At 43.2% G+C, this 21,305-nt stretch overlaps 1 protein-coding gene across 1 annotated transcript in view; it reads right to left on the bottom strand.

The window, feature by feature from the left end:
- LOC124595839 (protein takeout-like) overlaps nucleotides 1-21,305 on the bottom strand; it is a 140,670-nt gene that overhangs the window by 89,938 nt on the left and 29,427 nt on the right. The window lies entirely within an intron of this gene.

Below are 21,305 nucleotides of genomic sequence, written 5' to 3'. Positions count from 1 at the left end.
AGGACACCGTTGTGGACGAAGAGGTCCATCACAAATTTAGTACGTCGGTTTTTTGGGTAGCATGAGGCAGAAAAAGTTGGTGTAGTTCTAAATTTTGAATCTATCAGTTAATGTTCTTTTGGTTTCGCTGTTACATCTACGTTTACATATACACGGGTGAAATGTATTTAAACCGACGGACTCTGGAAGGTTGTAGGGGACATCAAAACAAGTATTTTTCCCTATGTCATTTTTTCCTATGGGGATTATTTAAACCCATGGAGGCCGTATTACACTCTTCAGTTGTTAGAGGGCGTATTACTCTCTTCTGTTGTAGGCAACTGCTGTCCACCAGTGTAGTAGTGCAGTGTCTCTGTTTACTAATGGAGCGATACACCTGGAGTGAGTACACTGACATGCTTGGTGCGTACTACGTAGCGCACCACAACGGACGAGCTGCACAGCGGGTTTATCAACAATATCCTAATCGCCGTCAGCGGGTTTATCAACAATATCCTAATCGCCGTATCCCGCATCATACGTCCTTCGCTGTTGTGTACCAACGTCTGCGTGAGACCAGGTCATTTAGCAGATTATCTGGACAGGGACACTGTCGCACGGTAAGAACGTTGCAATTTGAGGAAGCTGTCTTGCAGTATGTGGAGCGGGATCCTTCAATCAGCACTCGTGCCATTGCACGTAACATGGGGACGAGTCAGACGAATGTAAGAGCAGTCCTTCGAGAGTAATTGTTACATCCAGTTCACTTACAGCGTGTCCACAACCTAGAACCAGTTGATTATCCACCCAGAGCACAGTTTTCGCAGTGATACCTGGAACAGTGTGAAATGCATCCTACATTTTCATCCTCTGTGTTGTTTACCGATGAAGCAACGTTCGGGCTTGATGGAGTATTCAACGTGCACAATTCGCATGTTTGGAGTGATGATAACTCACATGCCACAGTTACCAGGGCTCATCAAGTGCGGGTCGGTGTTGTTGGGGACTGTTTAATTGGGCCGTATCTGCTACCTAGGCCATTACATGGCAGGCACTACTACAATTTTCTTGCAAGAGCATTGCCAGAATTGCTGGAAGACGTCCCGCTCCCTACAAGACAACGCATGTGGTTCCAAAATTACGGGGCGCCGGCACATTTCAGTCGTCGTGTGCGTCGATTTCTTGACCGACGGTTTCCAGAAACGTGGATTGGCAGAGGTGGTACAGGAGTACCATGGCCTGCTCAATCCCCAGATATGTCCCCTCTGGACTTTTTTGTGTGGTGAGAGATGCGCAACCTTGTTTACGCAGCTGCTGTTGCATCAGAAGAGGATCTGGTTGCCGTGATAGTAGCAACAGCAGGAACAGTTCAGGATACTCCTGGGGTTTTTGCCCGTGTCAGACAGAACGTGATCCGACGGTGAAACCTCTGTTTACATGTCAGTGGAGGCATTTTTTAAAATCTACTGTAATTGAAATTGGGTTGTGTTAATGTGTTGTCTCTTGGTCATAAAAAATGGAAAAGTGTTTGTTGATTTAATTAATTTGCCGCCAGAGAAATCTTCCTCTGCCGGTTTAAATACTCCTCATAGAAAAAAATGACATTAGGGAAAAATATTTGTTTTGCTGTCCCCTAAAGCCTGCCAGAGTTTGTCGGTTTAAATACTTTTCACCCTGTATCTGACTACTCTGCAGTAAAGTAATTGGTAGAGGGTTCATCGAATCAGTTTCAGACACTCTATTGCTCTATTCTCAAATAGCACGTAGGAGGCGAACAGTTTCTCTACTGTATTGCGGTTATTACTCTTACCTATGTAGGCGGTAATCAACAAAATACCCTGGTATGCAAAACTTAAAAGAAAAAAAAATGCCGGCCGGAGTGGCCGAGCGGTTCTGGGCGCTGCAGTTTTGAACCACGCGACCACTACGGTCGCAGGTTCGAATCCTGCCCCGGGCATGGATGTGTGTGATGTCCTTAGGTTAGCTAGGTTAAGTAGTTCTAAGTTCTAGGGGACTGATGACCTCAGCAGTTAAGTGCCATAGTGCTCAGAGCCATTTGAACCAAAGACAAAAATAACTTCCACATTATGTGTCACTCGATGAAACTAGGACCATACATAGAAAGAACTGCTATAATGTAGTACAGAAGGTAACTGAATGGAAGGAAACGAACGAAAACTACGCTCTTGCTCAAAAATTACACTGAAGCCACGGTGATTTATGATGCTCTCCTGGACATTACAAGAGGCGGGACGTGGCTCTTAATATGGTACGAGATCAGCAGGAACGGAAATTCCCATGCATCCCAAAAGATTGGTATGTAGTTCTTGTGGCACGCAGTTCCATTCCTTCTTAGGGGGTTGACACCGGCTGGGTGGCCGTTGGTGCATGTAGACGTACTGTAGTAGATCTCCCAACGCATACCACACGTGCCCGATGCGACTTAAGTCGAAAGAATGTTGTTGTTGTTGTGGTCTTCAGTCCTGAGACTAGTTTGATGCAGCTCTCCATGCTACTCTATCCTGTGCAAGCTTCTTCATCTCCCAGTACTTACTGCAACCTACATCCTTCCTGTCCGCAGCTCGTGGTCGTGCGATAGCGTTCTCGCTTCCCATGCCCGGGTTCGATTCCCGGCGGGGTCAGGGATTTTCTCCGCCTCGTGATGACTGGGTGTTGTGTGATGTCCTTAGGTTAGTTAGGTTTAAGTAGTTCTAAGTTCTAGGGGACTGATGACCATAGATGTTAAGTCCCATAGTGCTCAGAGCCATTTGAACCATTTTACATCCTTCTGAATCTGCTTAGTGTATCCATCTCTTGGTCTCCCTTTACGATTGTTACCCTCTACGCTGCTCTCCAATGCTAAATTTGTGATCCCTTGATGCCTCAAAAAATGTCCTACCAACCGGTCCCTTCTTTTTGTCAAGTTGTGCCACAAACTCCTCTTCTCCTCAATTCTATTCAATACCTCTTCATTAGTTATGTGATCTACCCATCTAATCTTCAACATTCTTCTGTAGCACCACATTTCGAAAGCGTCTATTCTCTTCTTGTCCAAACTATTTATCGTCCATGTTTCACTTCCATACATGGCTACACTCCATACAAATACTTTCAGAAACGACTTCCTGACACTTAAATCTATACTCGATGTTAACAAATTTCTCTTCTTCAGAAACGCTTTCCTTGCCATTGCCAGTCTACATTTTATATCCTCTCTACTTCGACCATCATCAGTTATTTTACTTCCCAAATAGCAAAACTCCTTTACTACTTTAAGTATCTCATTTCCTAATCTAATTCCCTCAGCATCACCCGATTTAATTCGACTATATTCCATTATCCTCTTTTTGCTTTTGTTGATGTTCATCTTATGTCCTCCATTCAAGACACTGTCCATTCCGTTCAACTGCTCTTCCAAGTCCTTTACTGTCTCTGACAGAATAACAATGTCATCGGCGAACCTCAAAGTTTTTATTTTTTCTCCATGAATTTTGATACCTACTCCGAATTTTTCTTTTGTTTCCTTTACAGCTTGCTCAATATACAGATTGAATAACATCGGGGAGAGGCTACAACCCTGTCTCACTCCCTTCCCAACCACTGCTTCCCTTTCATGCCCCTCGACTCTTATAACTGCCATCTGGTTTCTGTACAAATTGTAAATAACGTTTCGCTCCCTGTATTTTACCCCTGCCACCTTCAGAATTTGAAACAGAGTATTCCAGTTAACATTGTCAAAAGCTTTCTGTAAGTCTACAAATGCTAGAAACGTAGGTTTGCCTTTTCTTAATCTTTCTTCTAAGATAAGTCGTAAGGTTAGTATTGCCTCACGTCTTCCAACATTTCTACGGTATCCAAACTGATCTTCCCCGAGGTCGGCTTCTACCAGTTTTTCCATTCGTCTGTAAAGAATTCGCGTTAGTATTTGCAGCTGTGACTTATTAAACTGATTGTTTGGTAATTTTCACATCTGTCAACACCTGCTTTCTTTGGGGTTGGAATTATTATATTCTTCTTGAAGTCTGAGGGTATTTCGCCTGTCTTATACATCTTGCTCAACAGATGGTAGAGATTTGTCATGACTGGCTCTCCAAGGATGTCAGTAGTTCTAATGGAATGTTGTCTACTCCCGGGTCCTTGTTTCGACTCAGGTCTTTCAATGCTCTGTCAAACTCTTCACGCAGTATCTTATCTCCCATTTCGTTTTCATCTACATCCTCTTCCATTTCCATAATATTGTCCTCAAGTACATCGCCCTTGTATAAACCCTCTAAATACTTCTTCCACCTTTCTGCCTTCCCTTCTTTGCTTAGAACTGGGTTTCCATCTGAGCTCTTGATATTCATACAAGTGGTTCTCTTCTCTCCAAAGGTCTCTTTAATTTTCCTGTAGGCAGTATCTATCTTACCCCTAGTGAGATAAGCCTCTAGATCCTTACATTTGTCCTCTAGCCATCCCTGCTTAGCCATTTTGCACTTCCTGTCGATCTCATTTTTGAGACGTTTGTATTCCTTTTTGCCTGCTTCATTTACTGCATTTTTATATTTTCTCCTTTCATCAATTAAATTCAATATTTCTTCTGTTACCCAAGGATTTCTATTAGCCCTTGTGTTTTTACCTACTTGATCGTCTGCTGCCTTCACTACTTCATCCTTCAGAGCTCCTCATTCTTCTTCTACTGTATTTCTTTCCCCCATTCCTGTCAATTGTTCCCTTATGCTTACCCTTAAACTCTCTACAACCTCTAGTTTAGTCAGTTTATCCAGGTCCCATCTCCTTAAATTAGCACCTTTTTGTAGTTTCTTCAGTTTTAATCTATAGTTCATAACCAATAGATTGTGGTCAGAGTCCACATCTGCCCCTGGAAATGCCTTACAATTTAAGACCTGGTTCCTAAGTCTCTGTCTTACCATTATGTAATCTATCTGATACCTTTTAGTATCTCCAGGGTTCTTCCATGTATACAACCTTCTTTCATGATTCATGAACCAAGTGTTAGCTTGGCTTTGAGCACTATGGGACTCAACTGCTGTGGTCATAAGTCCCCTAGAACTTAGAACTAATTAAACCTAACTAACCTAAGGACATCACACACATCCATGCCCGAGGCAAGATTCGAACCTGCGACCGTAGCAGCCCCGCGGTTCCGGACTGCGCGCCTAGAACCACTAGACCACCGCGGCCGGCCAAGTGTTAGCTATGATTAAGTTATGCTCTGCGCAAAATTCTACAAGACGGCTTCGACTTTCATTTGATAGCTCCAATCCATATTCACCTAGTATGTTTCCTTCTCTCCCCTTTCCTGCGCTTGAATTCCAGTCACCCATGAGTATTAAATTTTCGTCTCCCTTCACTATTTGAATAATTTCTTTTATCTCCTCATACATTTCATCAATTTCTTCGTCATCTGCAGAGCTAGTTGCATATAAACTTGTACTACCGTAGTAGGCGTGGGCTTTGTGTCTATCTTGGCCACAATAATGCGTTCAGTATGCTGTTTGTAGTAGCTTACCCGCACTCCTATTTTTTTTATTGATTATTAAACCCACTCCTGCTTTACCCCTATTTGATTTTGTATTTATAACCCTGTATTCACCTGACCAAAAGTCTTGTTCCTCCTGCCACCGAACTTCACTAATTCCCACTATATCTAACTTTAACCCATCCATTTCCCTTTTTAAATTTTCTAACCTACCTGCCCGATTAAGGGATCTGACATTCCATGCTCCGATCCGTAGAACGCCAGTTTTCTTTCTCCTTATAACGACGTCCTCTTGAATAGTCCCCGTCCGGAGATCCGAATGGGGGACTATAGGCAGGCCAATCCACTCGCCGATAATCCTCTCGTTCCGGGAGCTCCTCGACCTGTGCTGTTGGATGCGGCAGTGCGTCGACAACCACAACACTTAAGTCAATGCCGAACGCATCCCTGACAAGTTGCACGTGCTGAAGCAGTGCAGTGTCACAATGTTGAACAGAAAGTCTACCGTGCTCAAAGTTCGTAAGGTCCGTACGCCCATGCAGTATTATGCTTTGCCATACCCTAACATCTGCACTACCAAAACGATTATGCTCGGCGATATTCCTGTGTGCATTACGCATTTCCAGCTTTCGCCATATGGAATATCAAATCAAACATCTTTCAGCCGTCTAAAATTCCGAACTGTTACTTTATTAAGCTACTGTCTTTAGGCCTCCTTGTAAGGTAGCAGATTTTGCACCTTACATGATGCTACATCAGTACTAATACACCGAATAATAATTGATAATTGGCCCTCCGGTAGGACAGAATGGACACAGAAAAGGAAATTGTGTGTGTCATGTCAGACTAACGAGATGGGCTCATAGGCTGGAACACGGCCGGAACTTCTAAGGAAGGTGTTTATGTCATGTCAAACTAACGGGATGGCCGCGGCCGGACCCCTTTGTCGGCTGGCACTTCAGACCACCAAAGACGTTGGGAGATGCTGGGCCATCACAACAAGAAGCGAGAAGGAGCTATATGCGAAAAAGAGAAAGACGATTTCGCGCTACAGTGGAAAATTTGCGGAAGACTGTGACGGGATTGGCGCAGAGCGCGTAGAGATACGTGTTAAAAGTTTGGCGGCAACAGTAACCGCGGGAGAATTCTGTGTCGTAGTTGGGTACAAACGCGCGCGGATACATGGAAGTCTGTGTCGTGATTGGCTACCAACACGCACGGATCCATGCGGCGAAGAACGGCCAGGTCTGCAAAAACTCCGAAGGAGGACTCTGGGGTCTGCTGTGGAAGAGAGCAGGCGCGGTGTCTGGCTGCCCTGCTTGGAGAGCGTGGAGAGAAGTAGGTTGGAGAAGTTACCGGTACTGAGTCCAGTGGTTACTCTCCAAGTCTGAATAGTTTAGAGCATACGACTCCACACACGTAGCATTATCTGTTCCTCTGAAGAGAGAAACAGATTTGTACTAACTTGTGGTGTTCATATGCAATCTGAAGTGTACCTTTGCTGCCGCGCACTTGAGTCGACCAACTACTCTTGGCATATGTGCAAGTAGCTTGAGTATTGACTAGTGACGGACTCCGCAATTGAACACTTACGTACAGGAGTTTACGGGCGCAAACCACGTCCACGTTGGAGATTGAAGCCAAGCTCGCTGACGGGAAAGACGGCATGACGACGTTGTCTGGGCCGACCGTCGTAATCATCACGGAGAATTACGGTGATATTAGCAATCATCAGCCAAGCAGGGCACTGTAATTCTAAATGAGTTCATATTCCGCTAGCTCTTTGACTGGCGCTCTCTGAGTCTATGTCCGTTCAGGAAGAACTGCAATAGAGTCACTTGCCGGTTCAGTGTTGCCGTAAGTAGTTAGGAAAAGAGAATGCATTGTGCCAATGATAGGCTAGTTAGGTTAGCGAGTGTATTGTATTGTCATGTTAGGCTAGAAATATTTCTCACCCTGTTTTCTGAATAAATCTTAATTTGGTATCATATGCTAATCACCGCATTATTGATTTCGTAGCTAGCAATCACCATATTTTTGTTTAATAATTAGAGTGTAATGGTAATTTCGATGCAAATCATACTGGGGGCATAACCGCGCGATTACACAGAGCCAACTTAAGTCAGATAGCAACTCATGGTCGACTAAGACTACCAATAGATATTTTTCAATATATCAATAATTTTACGATAAACTCCCCGTACGTTGCATCCTGAAGGACGTGTAGGAAGATTCCAACCTCGGTTTCCATCAAAATAGGAGCCAGCATTCAAAGACTAGTATCTGTATCAAAAATCCATACATACCAGTCTTTGAAAGCTCGCCCCTGTTTTTATCGGAACCGAAATTGGAATCTACCTACACGTCGGTCAGGGGCCTGAAGACGGTGTAATATATCGCCGAAACTGGTAGCTCAATAAAAATAACAATTTGGAAATTTAGACGTTAGAAAGGTGTTTGATTTGACATTCAGTACTGAACAGCGGAGGTCCCGCAACCATCTCTGAGAAGATGGACATGCAGAGTGTCGCCGTATGAACGCACGTACAAGTTTCATCGAGTTTTGTTGCTTGGAAGCTCTACATTATGCGAAAGTTACTGTCGTCCTTACGTTTTGACCACCAATGGGTTTTCGCATTCAGAGGTCTAAGTTGCTGATTGAAATTTCGTGAAAAGGTATTGCCCCAGCGAGATGCCTTTGTTTTAACGACTGTCACCGCCCACTCGCGTGTCATGACCGTGATGCTCTTTGCAGCAGTACTCCAGAGGCGGACAGACAAGTGCAATGTAGGCAGACTAGCAAATTTGTTGCATCTTCTACCTGCCAATAAAACGCATTCTTTGATTCACCATCCTCATGACTTTTTCTATGTGATCATTCCAATTTAAGTCGTTCGTAATTTTAATCCTTAGGTATTTAGTTGAATTAATAAATTTGTGTGATTTATGGTGTAATCGAAATACAGCGGATTCCATTTAGTACTCAAGTTGATCACCTCATACTTTTTATTGTTTGGAGTCAATTACCAGTTTTCGCATCACACAGATATCTAGCCTCCATCATTACATAATTGATTTTGCTGTTCTGATCACTTAACTAGATAATAAACGTCAACATCATCTACAAACAGTCTAAAAGAGTGCTCAGACTGTCTTTTACACCGTTCCTATAGTTTTCAAAAAGCAGTGGGACCTTTCCGTCAATTACTACGAACAATAATCTGCAACACAAAGCACCAGCATCATTCCAAGTGTGGTCTGATTTCGAAATGTGCATAAAACAGAGGTATGTCACTGCATTCCTCACTGCTGAAGACTAACCTGTTTTACGCCGATTAAAATCCCATAGGCACTTTCTAAAGGTATACGGAGACAGTACAATACACGTCAATAATGAAGAGCGTTGGGTTCTGCGTTGCTGAAATGGTGAAAAAGATGTGCACGACAAGCCATGACCCGGTTGAGCCTCGTCAGTTGATCAGTCATCAGTCATATTAAACCGACTCAATCATCTCAGCTGTGATGATCGGTAGATTACGAACAAGGGCTTTTGTGCACAGCTGAATGTCGACTGTAACGGCTTATATAAGATATTACGCAACCTTGGGTATCGCAAAGTGTATGCCAGATGTGCCCCACAGATGTTACACTGAGCTGTTCTAAAAATTATTGCTATTAGGCGAGAAAAGAAATTCATGTAGGAAACCTTTCGTGAGGAAAAACGGTCATAAACAATACTTATACGCCATGTATGAAGATGAGGGTAGATGAGAGAGATTGACGTTGTCCTACCACACCCTACTCAAAGAAATCGTTTGAATATTCGCATAAACTTGTTTAGGGAAAAGACAGTAACCCTCAGATATGTTGTTCAGGGAGAAATTTGAAACCAACTCCCTCCAAAACAGAATCGAATGCATAAACGTTGTCCCCCCTCGTTCGGCACACATACACTCCTGAATTATTGTCCCATAATATTCCGGTTCCATACAAGTTTCCACCGGGACGAATTGCGTCCAATAATTGACACAGCAAAATGTGTCAGTTTATTTCTGATCATTAATTTCAATCGGATACAATAACCTTAACTATTGTTCTGTTGACATAGCGTCATCACACAAACATTTTGAGAGACGTTTAAATTCGCTGGTACTCTGACAGTATGTTACGAGATATTACTAGACGTCATGCATGTTCATCGAACCTTCATGGTACAACGGCAATATTCCGAGTAGAGAAATAAATTTAGGTTGAGTTGCACTTTGCATAATAGTAATTTAAACGCTTTCATTTATGTCATTAGTATCTGCGTGATTAATGTTATCGCTCTTAATTTGTAAAAAGTAGTTTCAATGTGGGAAATCTAGGAAAAAAAATACAGTGTCTTCGACTCTCTGCAGGTACCAGATATCTGGCTAAGGCATCTCTGAATGGGCGCTTCAGGCTGTGACACCATCTGTCAGTGGTCTGTTACTACGATCCTCTAGCTTCTGCTTCCAGTATTGTAAGTAATCGTTCTCTCTGACACGTTTTAAATGCCTGAAAGACGTAGTTGTTACCACATTTACTAAAAGACATCGTCGTATATGAAAATGGGGATATTTTCTGCAGGCTATGAGTTTGTCTGTCAGTTATTACCAAGTACTGTCGACAGTTTCACGGATATAAGCAGACCAACAGTGGGTGCTTGTCGCACGTCAACCAACAGCATCCAAACATGCATCATACTCACGTCGAACAAGTACAAGAACTAGCTGAAAACTTATCTGTCAAAGCTGGTCACAGCCAACTAGGAGTAGTTAGAGAAGCACCACGGAGATTATCTGTCCCTTTCTACCCATAAAATCTCGCTGGACTTGGTTTCTATGCTAACAGAAATGGACACGAGTAACACTTGAATCTCAATTTTTGTTTTCTAAAATTCTTACCCACGTGCCTAAAATAAGGCAGAGGTCAGGCAGCTTCGACACCGTTCTACTTCCACCAAAAGTTTATGTAGGAGTCTCCGTAATTATTCTTCGTGAGTAGTGGAGAGACTGGCTATCCGTCTTTGGTGTGACCAGAAACTTAAAAGGTTAAGAGACTATATGTACTCCCGGAATTGGATTCCGAGGCAGCAATCATGCAAAAGAGTACTTTAAAAGTCCATACCACCTTATACACTCCTGGAAATTGAAATAAGAACACCGTGAATTCATTGTCCCAGGAAGGGGAAACTTTATTGACACATTCCTGGGGTCAGATACATCACATGATCACACTGACAGAACCACAGGCACATAGACACAGGTAACAGAGCATGCACAATGTCGGCACTAGTACAGTGTATATCCACCTTTCGCAGCAATGCAGGCTGCTATTCTCCCATGGAGACGATCGTAGAGATGCTGGATGTAGTCCTGTGGAACGGCTTGCCATCCATTTCCACCTGGCGCCTCAGTTGGACCAGCGTTCGTGCTGGACGTGCAGACCGCGTGAGAAGACGCTTCATCCAGTCCCAAACATGCTCAATGGGGGACAGATCCGGAGATCTTGCTGGCCAGGGTAGTTGACTTACACCTTCTAGAGCACGTTGGGTGGCACGGGATACATGCGGACGTGCATTGTCCTGTTGGAACAGCAAGTTCCCTTGCCGGTCTAGGAATGGTAGAACGATGGGTTCGATGACGGTTTGGATGTACCGTGCACTATTCAGTGTCCCCTCGACGATCACCAGTGGTGTACGGACAGTGTAGGAGATCGCTCCCCGCACCATGATGCCGGGTGTTGGCCCTGTGTGCCTCGGTCGTATGCAGTCCTGATTGTGGCGCTCACCTGCACGGCGCCAAACACGCATACGACCATCATTGGCACCAAGGCAGAAGCGACTCTCATAGCTGAAGACGACACGTCTCCATTCGTCCCTCCATTCACGCCTGTCGCGACACCACTGGAGGCGGGCTGCACGATGTTGGGGCGTGAGCGGAAGACGGCCTAACGGTGTGCGGGACCGTAGCCCAGCTTCATGGAGACGGTTGCGATTGGTCCTCGCCGATACCCCAGGAGCAACAGTGTCCCTGATTTGCTGGGAAGTGGCGGTGCGGTCCCCTACGGCACTGCGTAGGATCCTACGGTCTTGACGTGCATCCGTGCGTCGCTGCGGTCCGGTCCCAGGTCGACGGGCACGTGCACCTTCCGCCGACCACTGGCGACAACATCGATGTACTGTGGAGACCTCACGCCCCACGTGTTGAGCAATTCGGCGGTACGTCACCCGGCCTCCCGCATGCCCACTATACGCCCTCGCTCAAAGTCCGTCAACTGCACATACGGTTCACGTCCACGCTGTCGTGGCATGCTACCAGTGTTAAAGACTGCGATGGAGCTCCGTATGCCACGGCAAACTGGCTGACACTGACGGCGGCGGTGCACAAATGCTGCGCAGCTAGCGCCATTCGACGGCCAACACCGCGGTTCCTGGTGTGTCCGCTGTGCCGTGCGTGTGATCATTGCTTGTACAGCCCTCTCGCAGTGTCCGGAGCAAGTATGGTGGGTCTGACACACCAGTGTCAATGTGTTCTTTTTTCCATTTCCAGGAGTGTACTTTCAAGGCCTCTTTCGTCAATGACTGGGTGAGAAACACATGTGAGACTTCGACACATAAACGAATGGGACGACCCTCAATAATATTGTTTGTGTAGTGCATTAAAATGAAATAAAAAATTCGCAAAACAAAAGGAGGTGAGTAGTTAAGTAAGTTGATATTTTCGACGAAAGAGCGTTACTGAGGATATAAACCGCAGGTCCTGGGGGAAGCTCAACATAGGGTGCGAAGCCGGTTACAACGGAAACTGCTTCCGGCGAGTTCCAAATCGCCGTGTACGTGTCAGAGGGAGTCGACATCTATCATGCAATTGACCATTTAAAACTTGAAATAACCAGGGCTTCTGCGGTGATAAGTTCTTCTTGAGATCACCCATCTCAGTTAATGGCAAGTGCTTTCTCGAACTGACGCATCTCGACTCCTCTTGTGTTTAGATTCTCATCTCCCGTCGTTGGAATCTTCGTACACAGCAGATAGAAAAAGATAATAGCGCTATGGAAGAGAGTTATCGATCTGCTTGTCTCATAAAATAAGCAAGTTTTAGTTATTTACTAACGAAATACAATGACATAAAATAAGAGCGCTACACCACGAAGACCTTAATATACGAAACAGGCATGGAAGTATTGGAGCGTCAGTTTGGTATATCAAATAACCGATAGATGACAAAAGCATCGTTTTCACAGTGGCAGTGGACTTGATTGCGTCGTAGGTCAGGCAAATAGTACGAAATATTTTTAAATTACATACAAAAACCTCTCAAATGAATCACTCTACCTGTTACTGAAAACCAGATCAAAATCCCTACAGTAGTTCCCGAGATTTTTGAGAGATTACGAATGTGATGTAAGCTTGTACTGACAAAAAAGTATTATTATGTGAAGAACTACAGTTTACTAATTTTCAGATTATTTCCTTTACTTATACAGCGAAACCTTGCTTCTTGCCCTATTTGATGTTTCTAGGTTAACGGGAAGTACCCTATAGGATTTGCTGAGTGAGGTGGCGAGTATCAAAATATCTGGCAGAAATAGCCGTACCTTTGATATTATTGACGTAGAAGCTTAAATCTTTTAGACCGGCAAGGGACCATAGATCTTAGCATGTGACATAAATTTTAATTTGGTATGTCTACACTTTTCTGACAAGAACGGATCGTAACAGTCGGACAGACAGATAGACGGACGTACAAAAAAACGAAAAGTGTTTCTATAAAGATTCTGTTTTTATTAGCCAAGGTACGAAACGTCAAAAACATGAATTTGTGACAGTAAATTGTACTTACAGGGGCAGTGGAGTCAAAGATCTGCATATTGCTACTTCTTCTATGCCCTCTCCAAGGTACTATGTCTTCCAAATTTATGGGTAACCATCCTCCGCAGACACAAACATACATGCTTCCGCCTGCCGCCCCTACAAGCACAATCTAGCAGCATACCGGTCAATGATTCATAGAACTCTAAAATTCTGAATGGTGAGAACCTCCAGAATGAAGTAAGAATAGTTGCAGCTAATGGGAGTAAACCCATACTAATAGACAATTTAGAAAAAAAGTTAGAAGGAAAATGAACAAGATAACCATTAAGAACGAGAACTAACTTGAATCCCTTTCTTAGTAATATCTCCCAAATAATTGCCAACGTTTTCAAAGAACACAAAATAAGAACTGAATACCAAACAAACAATAAAATTTGCCACAGACTATCTGATAACCTAAAAAGCAATTAAGATAAATTTTCTTTCTCTGACATACATAAAATCATATGTAGTAAACGCCCAGGTCAGCACATGGGTGAAACAGGCTATAACTTCCACACCAGATCAAAGAACACATCAACGTCTGCCGATACAACATGACACACAAATCTGCAATAATCTCCCATATAAAAGATACCGGACATCCATTTGACGGTGTACAAAGCACCCGTAAGGTACTACACAAACCGAACAAAGGACACAGGGCGTCTCTGTGTGAAGAACTAGAAATCTTTATCCACAGAGAAAAACATGAGGAAAATCTATTCAACGACCATAATGAATTATTAGACTCAACCAACTTTTTCCAAAACTTTGAAAAAATTCTTAAAACATTCTCATAATTTAAAATTTCAGTGGACAGAAATTTATTTAACCACTCCCATTTACATCGCAATAAATTCCAACTATAATGTTTATCTACGGTGTGTCGTAATCGTTTTTATATTGAACATTTAGATAATAATTGAACTGTGCTCGTGTCTACACTCTTTTGCAGCCTTTTCATACTTTTAAAATGAAAGAAAAACGTTCTTATGTATGTAACTATTTAGTATAATAAATGAAATGTGAAGAACACTAACGGAGCAATCAAGCTCCTGTTATTGGACCTTTGAATTATCTTTGTACCAAATGCAAGCAAGCATATCTGTAACATGTACATCTTTGAGGTGACAGTGTAAACATAATGTACAGTGGAATGGACGTACAAGAGGTAACGGTATTCAGACTTTTTGAGACTCTTCTTCCCGTGTAATTATAATTTACTGTTACAAATTCATGTTTTTTTAACTTTCCAAAGGGCCTTTTCTAAAAATCAATTTTTATAATCAGCAAAAGACGCAATATATCCTACATTGCTCTTGATCTGCTACTGAAAAAAGGCGTCTGTGCTCTCCACTAACACCAACTGTGTAACTAACCAATTCTCCATCTAAAGATGACGGTGTTAACCATCAAAACTCATAGTGGTAAAATAAATAATACACTGACGTTGATGGCGGAAGTCACTTTAGTATCGAATTAAAGTATACGAGTTTTATATCCGTTATATGACGAACTTTTCGTCAAAGTTTAATAAATATCGTGCTGGTGTTTCAATGCAATATACCACTCCCCATTTCCGTCAGTGTATTTATTAAGACCTATGTATTCTGTAATCGATTTACAGCACATTTAACTATATGTGAAATGATGTATTCTGCTGGGAAATCGGAATATTCTATCACAGCAAAATTCTCTAAGTTAGTATTTTTGGCGAAATATTTTGTTAGCCGAAGCGCGTGTAGTTGAGACGAGTGTTTTAAGTTGGTAACGAAACTGCTGGGATCTGATGTAATTGCTGTATGGTTTCCTTTCAAATCATTCGCATCGCCTGCAGGCAGCTAATGAGCGCATTGTTGGCTAGTATTTTAGTGTTTTTTGGCGACTCTGGAGGGTTGTTGTCAGTTTCACGCACTTCTTTGCTGTGGGGAGGCAGCTTCGTTGCAGGGAACGATTTAGGGTACGTGTGAGTGGGACAAGCAACTTCCTGGGCAAAGTTTTCAGCTACAGGCACGATGTTTGGTGTAGTACTTGCGCCACCCCCCCCCCCTTTTTTTCGTTTCCGACTCTCTATTTCGACTTCCGTAGTGTTGTGTGATTTTGTTATTGGTGCTACGTTTCTGAGTGCTTCGAGTTCTGCCAGCTCCAGCAAGTGAATGTTACTGGAAACTAAGATGGTAGTCCGTATTTCCATTAGATAAGATTGGAACTGTGCAGAATTCACGTTTATTTTGCTTACGATGATGGTGTTGGCACATGCTTGATTTCCAGATTCAAGTCTGAACTGACCTTACTCGGGAGCGGGGTCATTGCTGCCGGTCGGTTTGAGAGAAGTAGACGGCCTTGATGCCGTTCAAGGAAAGACTGGAATTGGCCCCGAGCTGCTTATGCCAGCCCCAACAAAAAGGTATAGGCGCAACTGAAATTAAACTGTCTCTTCAGTTTTTTAACCCTCTGCACGGTGCACGCGGCTCTTTGAATGACAAAGAGATACACATGCGGTTCAAATGGTTCAAATGGCTCTGAGCACTATGGGGCTTAACTTCTGAGGTCATCAGTCCCCTAGAACTTAGAACTACTTAAACCTAACTAACCTAAGGACATCACACACATCCATGACCGATGCAGGATTAGAACCTGCGACCGTAGCGGTCGCGCGGTTCCAGACTGTAACACCTAGAACCGCTCGGCCACTCCGGCCGGCCCGTATTGTAATGTTTAGTAAATAATCCAATAGGTGGAAACGGCACTCAGAGAGATGAAATGTTACAAGGCATGCGGAGAAGACCAAGTTTTTGCAGAAATGTGTATATATGCCAGTGATACGGTTCGAACATCCTTACACATAGCCCTAACAAAAATCTAGATAACAGAAAAGTTCCTCGAACATTGGACCACAGCCATAATCCACCCACTCCACAGAAAAGGAGATAAAAGTAACCCAGAAAATTACAGAGGTATCTCTCTCTTAGACTGCACATACAAGATTTTCTCCAGAATCCTATACAAGAGGATCAAAGAGCAACTAGAGGAAGAATTAGGTAAACACCAAGGAGGCTTCAGGCATTGGAGAAGCTGTACAGAACAGATCATCACTTTAAAATTAGCCATAGCATATTACAAGAAGCGAAATAAATCTTTTGTAATAACCTTCGTGGACTTTTAAAAAAGCATATGACTTTATCTACAGACCTTCAATGTTAAAAATCTTAAGAAATTTCGGGCTCCATACAAAATTAATCAAATTGATAGAACTCACCTTAACCAACACTGTATCAAAATTCAAATTCAGGGGGGAACTCTCTGAGCCATTCATCATAAAAACAGGTATAAGACAAGGAGATTGCTTGGCACCCCTGCTGTTCAACTGTGCTTTAGAATACATAGTGAAGGAATGGTACAAGACTAAAGCAAAGAACATCCAAATTGCAATACCCTAAGACGACGTAAGTTTAAATCGTCTAGGGTTTTCTGATGACCTCGCTCTCTTGTCCAACAGTATTCAGGACACCAAACAACAAGTTATCTCACTACTGGAAATAGCACAGAAAGTTGGTCTTGGAATATCCTTTGAAAAAACAGTCATCATGTTAACTGACCCACCACTCATAAACAAAATTGCCATAGGAAACCAATTGTTGATAAATTTAAATATCTGGGAGAAATCATAACATATAACCTCAATGAAAAACCAACATGGCATAACAGAATAAACAAATTGACTAGAGCACAATACATCACCAAGAACACCACCAACAACAAGAGCCTGTCAATAGCAACAAAATTAAAGCACTACAAAACAACCACACAACCAGAAATAACATACGCAAGTGAAACCATCTTCAAAACAACAAACACTGCACAAATTGACAAAATACTCAAAATAGAGAGAAGAATCTTCAGAATGCGCATCAACAAATCGTACCAAAAAAATGGACACTGAGAGTAGCTACAAATGAAACAGTCGACAAGGAAATAGAACCGGTAATGAGTACAACCAGGAAGAAATGCATTTCATTTTTGGGACATCTAATCAGAACACCAGAGAACAGGATCATCAGGAGAATAATAGAAAAATTGTGGAATAGTACGTGCAACATTACGCGGATTAAAGAAATCAAGGAATATATGGTTCAAATGGCTCTGAGCACTATGGGACTTAACTTCTGAGGTCATCAGTTCCCTAGAACTTTGAACTACTTAAACCTAACTAACCTAAGGACATCACACACATTCATGCCCGAGACAGGATTCGAACTTGCGACCGTAGCGATCGCGGTGTTCCAGACTGAAGTGCCTAGAACCGCTCGCCCACAACGGCCGGCGCTCAAAGTTCCTTATCTCATAAGACCATCTTTATTTTATCCAATGTGCATAGAGAACACCGTAGCTGTTTTCGTAAATTATACTGTAGGAAGTACTGCAAGCAGCCACAAATTTTCAAAGTGATTTTATTTTTCCGTTACTAGTTTCCGGCCTGAGCCCATTGTCAGAAGGTAGCGTTGACTTCTTTGCAGGTTTTACATTTGTTTCTGCATAAAATGTCCTCCTTCAAATATTACAAGACAGGTGTTTGATTTTCTTTTACGATACGTGCTGATCAACGAACAGAACTAAAGACAACTATGTTGTTTAGTTCTGTTCATTGATTAGCATGTATTGTAAAAGAAAATCGAACCCCTGCCTTCGAATACGTAAAGGAGGGCACTTCATGCAGACACAAATGCGTAATTTGCACAGAAGCCCAGGCTACCTTCTGACAATGGGCTCAGGCCGGAACCTAGTAGCGAGAAATACAATCACTTCAAAAAAACTTATGGCTGGTCGCAGTATTTCCTACAGCATAAAATCATCTTGCTCTTAGTCAAGTTCATGTTCAACATGCCCCATATAAATGACGCCGACCCTATGCTGTAGTGCATAAAGAAAAACCATTGCTCGAGATCAAAATAATGTAACATTTGTGCAATAAATTATCACTGTCCTCTGACGATGGGCTCAGGCCCGAAACTAGTACGGTGAAATAAATAATTCATCAAAAAGTGTGGCCGGCTAAAAAATGGCTCTGAGCACTATGCGACTTAACTTCTGAGGTCATCAGTCGCCTAGAACTTAGAACTAATTAAACCTAACTAACCTAAGTACATCACACACATCCAAGACCGAGGAAGGATTCGAACCTGCGACCGTTGCGGTCGCTCGGCTCCAGACTGCAGCGCCTAGAACCGCACGGCCAGTCCGGCCGGCAAAGTGTGGCCGATTGCCGTTTTTTTCTTTCAGTGATATAAACGGATAGTTTTCTGTGTTCTATCCTAAAATCTATGTACATATTAGATGCAGTATATCACTGTTAATGCTTTCTTTTTTCAAAATGTGTTCGTCCTCCACCTAGCGAAGATTGTTCCTAGATCTAACATTCTGGCAGGGCGCTGAACGCGAAATGGTAGCGTCAGACTCTCCTCTGAATTAGCGCTTTGGTAACTGCGAGATATCATGGACGAGAAATAATTACTGTGAAGAGACGGCATTACGAGCCATATTTCACTCTCGCGCGCGCGTCCATCTCTTTGCGGGCGTAGTTAACTGTGGAGCTCGCCAGCGCGCCGCGTCCCTGAGGAGGCGGCGAGGTCGCCAGGGTGAAGGGCCGCTTACGCCACGCTAGTTCGCTTCCTGGCCGCCAGGTGTTACAAACAAGTGTCACCTTGCGTTCCTGGGCCATCGGGGAGAATGAGAGATTAGACTTAATTCCCTTCCCACGTCTTGTTCTCATCTTATTTCAGTTAGGACTCTCCACCGGCTTGTATCAAGGTCACTATTGACAAATGAAGCTGGGAAGCGACTTGTCTCTTTCCAGGCCAGGTCGAAACGTTTTCAGCCTTTGCAAGAAAATGTCACTGATATAAATGAAAATTAGTTTTTATTCTGTTGGTATGCCAACGGCCTTTCCGGAGTGGTAACACTGGTTCCCGTCAGACCACCGGGTTTGGCTAGCATTTGGATGGGTGATTGTCCTGTCTGCTGAGCGCTGCTGGCAAGATAGATGCACTCAGCCCTCGTGAGGCAAACTGAGAAGCTAATTCACTGAGAAGTAGCGGCCCCGGTCACTAAAAAAATGTTCAAATGTGTGTGAAGTCTTATGGGACTTAACTGCTAAGGTCATCAGTCCCTAAGCTTACACACTACTTAACCTAAATTATCCTAAGGACAAACACACACACCCATGCCCGAGGGAGGACTCGAACCTCCACCGGGATCAGCCGCACAGTCAATGACTGCAGCGCCTAAGACCGCTCGGCTAATCGCGCTCGGCCCGGTCACTAAAACTGAAAACGACAAAGAGAACGGTGTGTTGACCACACGCCCTCCATAGCCGCAGCCAGTGACACCTACAGGTCGAGGATGACACGACTGTCGGTCAGTACTGGTGGGTTTTCCGAAACCTGTTAGGACGGAGAGCTATTTTTATTTTGGCATACGTTGTGAAATGACGTAAATGAAATGCAACTTGCGATGCGGAGAAGCTGCATTTATATGTCCTTAATAAGTGGACGTTGTGCCTAGCAGTGAAGAAACTGGAGTACTGTAACTTCATAATATTTATACTTTGAGCACATATCGTCAACGGATGTTCGTCGGAAATTGTTGAAAGTTCGTAAATACTTTACTTATTCATTTTCATCAGTTGCTGAATTCTACGTGGCGGTATTTCTTTTAAAGACGAACTGCCTGAAGGACGTACCAGAACTACAATTACAAGTGAAAACTGTGACAAAATGCACAGTGTGTTCTGGGTTCAAACTGATCCCAATCGTTTACCCTGCAAAAGGTATGAACACAAGTGGATGAACATGAGGACACCACTAGACGAGAAAAAGACGAATATGAAGTAGGAATCATTGGAATACTCACTTACTCTCCCGTAAAAATAAACTGGATCCTGGGAAACGTTTTGATCCCAAAGAAAAAGCTACGACAGCTGCACGTGAGTATTTTACAGATCTTCTGTAGTTGCACTCCAGTTAATACAGAATGCATTTACTTTGCCCTCGTGGTGTTAACAAGTGAGTCAAGCGAATGTTGACAGCGACGGAACTGAGACCAATCAAACTTTGAGATCAGAATTTGCTTCGACACATCTGCATTATTCTGTACATATGGAGATTAACTCCTTTGGTCTCTAGGTACAAATGTGATCAGATGCTACTTTTATTATTAGAGACATAATTTCAGTAGAAATATAAATGTGTTAGTTCAATGAACTTTCCGTTGTTCCTGCGGCCTTCGACAGAGCGGAGTGGTGCAGTGGTTAGCATGATGATCTCACACTCGGGAAGACGACGGTTCAGATCCGCGTCCGGCCATTCAGATTTTCCTTAATCATTCCAGGCAAATGCCAGGATGGTTCCTGTGAAAGCACACGGCTTGGAACATACCGCGTTTCCGCTCCGTCCTAATGTCCTCGACGTCGACGAAATATTAAACCATAATTTTTCTATCATCAAAGTTTCAGATGGTTATCGCACTTCGTAGTAGGTGCCCTTTGCAGGAGACCACACCAGCGAAATAGTTGTGTGAAGGAGGTGTGTGGACGGACGTAGGCAGGTGAGCGATGCGTGCTGCGCAGAGGGAGATTCTCCATGCATTTCAAGTTCGTCAGCAACAGGAGCGACATTTGTTCTTCCCCTCTCGTGAGGGCCTATTCGTTACGTACTGATTCAAGGTAAATGTGACTGATAAGTGAGGAAAGCCTCAGTGAGAAAGCCACCGTTTGGATCGTGAGCAACGCGGGGAGTTATTCGAGAAACATGACGACTGAAGTAGTCCCCCAAAGAGGAAACTGTCTCCCAAAACAACTGTATTAATCATCAGGCTAGAAGAAGGAGATTCCATAGAATTAATGAGATGGTGCGAAAATGTAGGCATAAGGAACAAGATCAGGACAGTGGAATTATATTTTATGCA

This window comes from Schistocerca americana, chromosome 2 (genome assembly GCF_021461395.2).
Source record: "Schistocerca americana isolate TAMUIC-IGC-003095 chromosome 2, iqSchAmer2.1, whole genome shotgun sequence".
Classification (NCBI taxonomy): Eukaryota; Metazoa; Arthropoda; class Insecta; order Orthoptera; family Acrididae; genus Schistocerca; species Schistocerca americana.
The sequence above is the reverse complement of the archived record's forward strand: the minus strand, read 5'-3'. Positions and strand labels throughout refer to the sequence as shown.